Here is a 7,932-nt window from a genome sequence, read left to right on the forward strand (position 1 = left end):
ATCATGAAATACCGGAAGAAGTTTGGTCCGGACAAGCCCCGCCCACACGTTTTGGACATTACGCTCAGATGACAGCGCCCCCTGGAGTCCCGCGACGCCCGCCGCAGCGTCGTGAGCTCGAATCCCGGCTCTGACAGTTTGCTGCATGTCACTCCCTGCTCTCATTCCCTGCTGTCTCATCTAAAAAAAATAAATAAAAAAGACTTCTGGACCTGAAAGTCATCTCGTGTTCTATTTGCCGCGCAGTTTGAACCGTCGCCGTGTTCGGTGGCGTCGTGTGGAGGTTTATCGAATTCACGCTTTATTTCCATCTAAAAAATACTAAATTTACTGATAAATGCACAATTTATGTACATTTTAAAATATCTGTTCATAGATTGGTCCTTTTAGCTGACATAAAAATCTCCCTTTAAGTTTATTCATATCAAATGTTCAATAAACGCAGCAGCCGTCACTGAAACGTCTCTGGCGCCATCTACTGGACAGTCCAGGAAACACAACTTCAACAAAATAATAAGAATAATTTACAAAACATTATATTTTGTTCAACGTATAATTTGAAAATAAAATGGATGAATTGATTACTCACCTTGTATGTATGTATTTCTTTATTGTGATTATTATTTCTTTATTTACAATGTACTTATACAAAAACAAATGACAAACTGTTGAAAATGATGTCGTGCTGATGGTAAATCTCAGTTATTCTATACATATTATATTCCTGTTATTCAAACAAGTTATCACTGAACTCAAAAGAAGAAAGTCAATCACATGTCATTGCCCCGGGACATCCTGAATTGTATTTGTACATAAAGATGTATTTTTTGACTTTGTTTGACACTCTAAATGTATAAAAACATGTTAAACTTACATAAAGTTGTTTAAAAACGGTAAATCTTAGGCATAAACCATTAAAATGAACACAACAAAGCCGCGCCAGGACCGAGGAGGAGCCGTAACGTGAGAGGCGACACTTGGTTACCAGGCAACGACGCACGCGACTTGAGGCGGCGCGAGGGAAACGTCCAAGTGAAACTCCGCGCGGCTCAATGACTCGGACTTTGGTCGTTATTTGTTAAAAAAAAAAAAACACGTGACTCGGGGAAATGTACTCGCGCGCGCCACGAGTGACGTTCACGACGCACAGCAGCACGTGCCCGGATGTGGGGCCTGGATCTTACGAGCTCGCGCAGCGTCACTTTACGGCATCAGGTAACGACAATATCCCATCGTTTCTATTAATATTTATATTCGTTTGATGCTGTTTTGACCATTAAAATGTGCGTTTTGTCCTGTTAAACCCACGGATGTATTATATGGCCACGCCCCCTAGCAACCGCATTAAAGGAGACGTATGATGCTTTTTGCCTGGCATATTTTATTGAACTATAACGTAATAAGAGTGTCATTTTACACTTTGTTCATTGTAAATTGGCGATTGGTCCAAAACGGCATCAAAATTCCAACACAAATATCTACTTCCTGTTCGAAACGTCAGAACCTATACGTCATAAGGCGCTGCTACAGCTGGCAGCCCGGTGTAAACGCTCTCTCTTCTTTCTCACACTTATTGTGCTTTATCTCCTATATTTTGTAAATATAGTTAGTATATTTTTTCTATTTTACTGTACGATAGGGACACGCGCTGGAATAGTTTTTTAATTCAACTGTTTTTGACTTTTTTTCGGCTGGATTTGAGCGTTTTTCGTTGCGTTCGTTGTGTTGTTGTGACGTGAGCTAGCTCCGAGCGAGCCCACCAGCCCCCCCCCCCGCGCTCTCCGACCGCGCTAAAGTACGGCGTGTCGTCGGTACACGTTTATGTACACGTTTATATGAAAGAGGAACTTCACGAACGATCGGGACACGCACTGGAATCGCTTTAAATTAACTTGTTTTGACTTTATTCGGCTGGATTGAGTGTTTTCGTTGTGTCGTTGCGATGTGTCTTGGCTCTGAGTCCCCCGGCTCCGGCCCCGCCCCCCGGCCGGCGCCGTACCGCGTTTACACAAAGCAAGAACTAATGAAACTGCGGAGAACAGTCGTCTTACCCGGAGATCGTCACGTTATCCCGGCGGACATCCTAAGGAAAACACAACGAGGCAGACGGGCTGGACGTAAACTCCGAGAGAAGAGAGGGACAAACAGGAAGTCGGTTCCCGCCGTAGTCATGGGTAACGTGAGGTCCCTTCAAAATAAAATGACGGAAATAGCGAGCCTCATGCGGTCCCAGAGGATTTATAGGGACAGCAGCGTCTTGATTTTCACAGAGACCTGGTTAACAGCAGAAATGCCAGACTCTATTGTAGGTTTGGACAATTTTCATCTGCTGCGGGCGGACAGAACGAGAGAATCCGGGAAGAAAAGAGGTGGAGGTCTGGCGGTGTATGTGAACACGAGCTGGTCCAAACCCGAACACTGCACAGTGAAGGAGCAGCTATGTAACAGGGATATTAAACTATTGGCTATTGGCATGAGGCCATATTATCTGCCCCGGGAGTTCTCACATGTGATTTTGATCGCAGTCTATGTGGCCCCGTCTGCCAATGCTGAAGATGCTTGTGAAGCACTGCTCTCCTGCACTTGTAGGCTGCAAACACAGCATCCACAGGCTCTCTTCCTCGTCTCTGGTGACTTTAACCACGCTTCTCCCTCTTCTGTTCTACCAACATACACCCAGTATGTTACCTGCTCCACCAGAGAGAATAGAACATTGGACTTGTTTTTTGCCAACACCAAGGAGGCTTATTCTTCTTCCCCCCTCCCTCCCCTGGGCAGCTCGGACCACAACCTTGTACATCTGAGGCCTGTGTATGAACCCATCGTGCGCAGGCAGCCTGTGGTGTCCCGTGAGGTGAGGATGTGGTCTGCTGAGAGCGAGAAGGCTCTGAGGGACTGCTTCAGCACCACTGTCTGGACTGAGCTTTATGACCCACATGGGGAGGACATCAACACCATCACAGAGTGCATCACGGACTACATCAACTTCTGTTTTGAGAACATTGTTCCCTCCCGGACGGTGCGGTGTTTTCCAAACAACAAGCCATGGATTAACCGTGAACTGAAGGCTCTGCTGAAGGAGAAGAAGAGAGCCTTCAGGTCAGGGAACAAGGAGGAGCTGAGGACTGTGCAGAAGGAGCTGAGGAGGAAGATCAGGCAGGCTGAGGCCGGCTACAAGAGGAGGATGGAGGAGCAGCTGCAGCAAAAGAACATTCAGGGAGTGTGGAGACGCCTGAAAACGATCTCGGGCTTCAAAATCCCCCCTGCCCAGACAGAGGGGGATCTACAGTGGGTGAATGATTTAAATGCTCACTTCTTGAGGTTTGATCGGTCACCCGCCCCTCCCCCTGCACAGCTGCATGCTCCCTCTTCCACAGCTGGACAATGCCCTGCATCTGTTCCTCTTCGCTTATCTGCCCCGGACCATCAGCTCCCCACTTCGCCTGGACTCACCCATCCCCCCAGCACACGGTCCCCCTGCCAACCACTGACTGTCACAGCAGCACAGGGGAGGAGTGAGCTGAAGAGGATTAAAGTGAGGAAGGCAGCAGGACCTGATGGCATCAGCCCCAGGCTCCTCAAGTCCTGCGCAGATGAACTGTGTGGAGTTATGGAGCATGTCTTCAACATGAGCCTGAAGCTGAGGGTGGTACCACAGGTCTGGAAGACCTCCTGTCTGGTACCTGTGCCTAAGACACCGCGCCCCAAAGACCTCAACAGCTTCAGGCCAGTGGCTCTCAGTGAGCTCAGCCATGGACCCGCTGCAGTTTGCATATCGGTCTGGCGTCGGAGTGGAGGACGCCGTCATCTCCCTGCTGCACCGCTCTCTCTCACCTGGAAAAGCCTGGCAGCTCTGTGAGGATTCTGTTCTTCGATCTTTCCAGCGCCTTCAACACCATCCAGCCGCTGCTCCTGAGGGACAAGCTGGAGACGGCTGGTGTGGAGTATGACCTGGCAGAGTGGATCCTGGACTACCTCACAGACCGACCCCAGTTTGTGAGAGCCCGGAACTGTGTGTCTGACACTCGGACCTGCAGTGTGGGGGCGCCCCAGGGCACTGTCCTCGCGCCCTTTCTCTTCACCCTTTACACTGCAGACTTCAGACATGACACGGACAGCTGTGTCCTGCAGAAGTTCTCTGACGACTCTGCCATCATCGGACTCATCACGGACGACGATGACGCGGAGTACAGAGGACTGGCGCAGGACTTTGTGGACTGGTGTCAGCGGAACCACCTCCTCATCAACGCGGGGAAGACCAAGGAGATGGTGGTGGATTTCCGCAGACGCCACCCCACTGCCCCCTCACCAGTGAACATCCAGGGACGGGACATTGAGAGAGTGGACTCATACAAGTACCTGGGTGTTCATCTGAACCACAAACTGGACTGGACTCATAACACAGACGCACTGTACAGGAAGAGCCAGAGTCGGCTCTACCTCCTGAGGAGACTCAGGTCTTTTGGAGTGACAGGGCCACTCCTGAAGACCTTCTACGACTCTGTGGTGGCATCGGCCCTCCTGTACGGTGTGGCCTGCTGGAGCAGCAGCATCACAGAGAGGGAGAGGAAGAGGCTGGACAGAGTCATCAAGAAGTCCAGCTCCGTCCTGGGCTGTGCTCTGGACTCGGTGCAGGAGGTGGGGGACAGGAGGGTCCTGGCTAGATTCACATCTATGCTGGACCATGAGTGTCACCCCCTGCAGGACACTCTCTCCGCTCTGGAGAGCAGCTTCAGTGAGAGACTGATCCACCCTCGATGTGTGAAGGAAAGGTTCCGTAGGTCTTTCCTTCCTGCTGCTGTCAGACTTTATAACAAAAACTGTTAGTACTGAACACTCGTAATACTGACCTAACCTAATACTGATGTGCAATTCTGTCATATGTGCAATTACTGTGAAATCCATGTGCAATCTATGTGCTGTCGTGACACATATTCATGTGCAATTACTGTCGTGATCACATGCAATGGTATTTATTTATTTATTTATTTGTCTATGGGAGTTTTTATTTATTTATAGGAGATCTTCTACTGAAAGTGTTTTTCAGACTTCCTATAAGTGATCTGTTCTTCTGTATCTACCTCTGTATCTACCTGCGTTGCACCAATGAAATTTCCCCATGTGGGACAATAAAGGAATATCTTATCTTATCTTAACCGACAAGCCCCGCCTCTTCCTAGCGATAAGCCCCGCCTCTTCATGATGACGTTTCACTGTAACGAGCAGCAGTTCGTCATTCACGTTCAGTCGTTTTTTTGCGTTTGAAAAGTGGCTACGTGACATTTTAGAACTTTAGTGTCGCCCGGAGACTTAATGACTAAACTAACTACGTACAGAGATGTGGGCGGGGATAGGGGGTGGTTGGAAACAGGACTTTTCCGAGCACTCGAGCCTCAGTTTCAGGACAATACAGGATCAACTGAAACGTGGATAAATTAAAATCCAACTTTAACGACACCAATGATGAGGAAACTATGATTTTAACAGTGTTTTGGGGATAATTTCTCCTTTAATAGTATTCACCAAATGAGCTAAACCACAAAAGAATAAATCGTGTCTAATGTTGATTATTTGATTATTTTCGGGACAAAGGCTTTGATATGTTAATGTGATGAGAGTTTGAAGCGCGTCGAGCCGTGTTCGAGCCGTCTGTGGCCAAGAGGAAGCCATTTTGTGACCCGCATGTTGAGAACCCTGGTCTAGACGATAGAAAAAACAAACAAACAAACAAACAAACAAACATAAAATCCTATAATATTTTGGAAAGATATGGCTTCCACTAGCACTAAATTATATCAGCGTTATTTGTAATTGTTGTATTTTTTGTGTGTAATTGTGTGGATAATTAGCTTTGTCTGTGCGTTATGTTTTTTTGCACTGTTTTTAGACCTTTTCTGTTCTTTGTCAGTTTAATTTGTTTATTTGTTGTGTGTGTGTGTTGTACGTGTGTGTGTGTAATGTGCGTGTGTCTCTGTGTGTGTGTGTCTCTGTGTGTGTGTGCGTTTGTGTGTGTGTCTCTGTGTGCGTTTGTGTGTCTGTGTGTGTGTGTGTGTTTGTATGTGTGTGTTTGTGTGTGTGTGTTTGTATGTGTGTGTTTGTGTGTGTGTTTGTATGTGTGTGTTTGTGTGTGTGTCTCTGTGTGTGTGTGCGTTTGTGTGTGTGTCTCTGTGTGTGTGTGTGTCTCTGTGTGTGTGTGCGTTTGTGTGTGTGTCTCTGTGTGCGTTTGTGTGTCTGTGTGTGTGTGTCTGTCTGTGTGTGTGTGTTTGTATGTGTCTGTTTGTGTGTTGCAGGTTACGCTCCGTTCTTGTCCCTGACCCGGCGACAGACTCCGGTCGCACAGGTGGACGGGGAGAGCCTCCCGGGGCCCGGGCAGTACCACTCCAGCCCCGTGAGGGTCAGTTCTTCTGCTTTTTGGGCTTAAAGTGATGTTCACCATGTTCTAATGTTGACTTTGTTTGGTAATAATAATAATAATAATAACTTTTATTTATATAGCCCTTTTCTGTGACCCAAAGACGCTGAACATAATAAAAAAGTGGGGGGTATTTACAGACAGGGGGGGACAACACGTACAGAACACATTAATATACAGATAAAATGAACAAGACAGAAGAAGTAGAGAGAAAAAGATGGGGATGTAACAGGGGGTAGAAGTGCAGACAGTGGGGTAGAGGAGGCTAGGGGTAGGGGAGGTCATAGGCTTGGGTGAAGAGGTATGTTTTGAGGCGGGATTTGAATGTTGTGAGTGAGGGAGAGTGGCGGACAGGTTGGGGGAGGGAGTTCCAGAGTCGGGGTGCTGTTCGGGAGAATGCTCTGTCGCCAAAAGTTTTGAGTCGGGATGTTGGTGCAGCCAGGGTGAGAGAGGAGGAGGATCGGAGAGCTCGGGTGGGGCGGTGGGGGATGAGGAGGTCAGACAGGTAGGGGGGGGCAAGGTGGTGAAGAGCTTTGAAGGTGAGGAGGAGTATTTTAAAGTTTATGCTTATGGTGTGTTTATACTTGTCGTACATAAATGCAATGGCGGTCGTGGGTCTGGGTCTGGGGCCTTCAGTGAGGTCACAGTCCCACCCCAATGAATCCACCTCTTATTACATCATATTATCATCGTTATGATGCCATGGCTCCAGACACTGTACATTTAGACAGAAACGTACTTTAAACAGGCTTTACCTTGTCCGTGCCGTTCTCTGCTCGTTCTCCGTGCGTTGTCCGTGTCACATGTTGTGAGTTTTGAACGCGCCGATGTCCAAACTTTGAAAGTGGGGAACAAACCCGCCTGGAACAGGCTTTGCAGCGTCGGTGTCCGTTTAGTCACAGAAATCCATTGGACCTGTGTTAAGTCTTTGTTCTGCTCGTGATCGTTTGTAAAAATAGTCCACAATCTGTGAAACTCCTGAAAAGTTTGATAATAGTTTAGATTCTTAATATTCACAGGTTTGTAGAGTTTGTCGTCTTCTTATATCGTGTATTTTGTGATTCCTGTGGCGTCTCTTCTCAGGCGAACGTCCACGGCGGCTCCAGTCTGCAGAACCGCTCGCGGCGCTTTGCGGAGCCCGTGTCTGACGTGCCCGGTCCAGGGTCGTACCAGGTCCTGCCCAGCCTGGGGCGGAGGCGGAGCGAGGGGCGGGGCGAGGGGCGGGGCAAGGGGCGGGGCAAGCAGACGGCGGCGCGCGTGGGGGTGAGTGTCATGGAATCAGACATGCACCGATGCTATTCCGTAACACATTGAGAACACAATTCAACTTAGAATAAGAAACGACACAGAAATATCAGACATTTGTGTGGCATGCATGGGAGAAAACGCGGGGACTGATCACGCAAGCTGTGGTAAGCAGCCTGCGTGATCCTCCTGCGTCTCACCCCGTTTTTTCTCATGCTGGTTGGTTTTATTAGATATTCTGGAATAGGCGGGTCACATTTCTCATTGGTCAGCTT

This window comes from Eucyclogobius newberryi, unplaced genomic scaffold (genome assembly GCF_026437365.1).
Source record: "Eucyclogobius newberryi isolate DKJ021-1_F unplaced genomic scaffold, fEucNew1.0.hap1 SCAF_6, whole genome shotgun sequence".
Classification (NCBI taxonomy): Eukaryota; Metazoa; Chordata; class Actinopteri; order Gobiiformes; family Gobiidae; genus Eucyclogobius; species Eucyclogobius newberryi.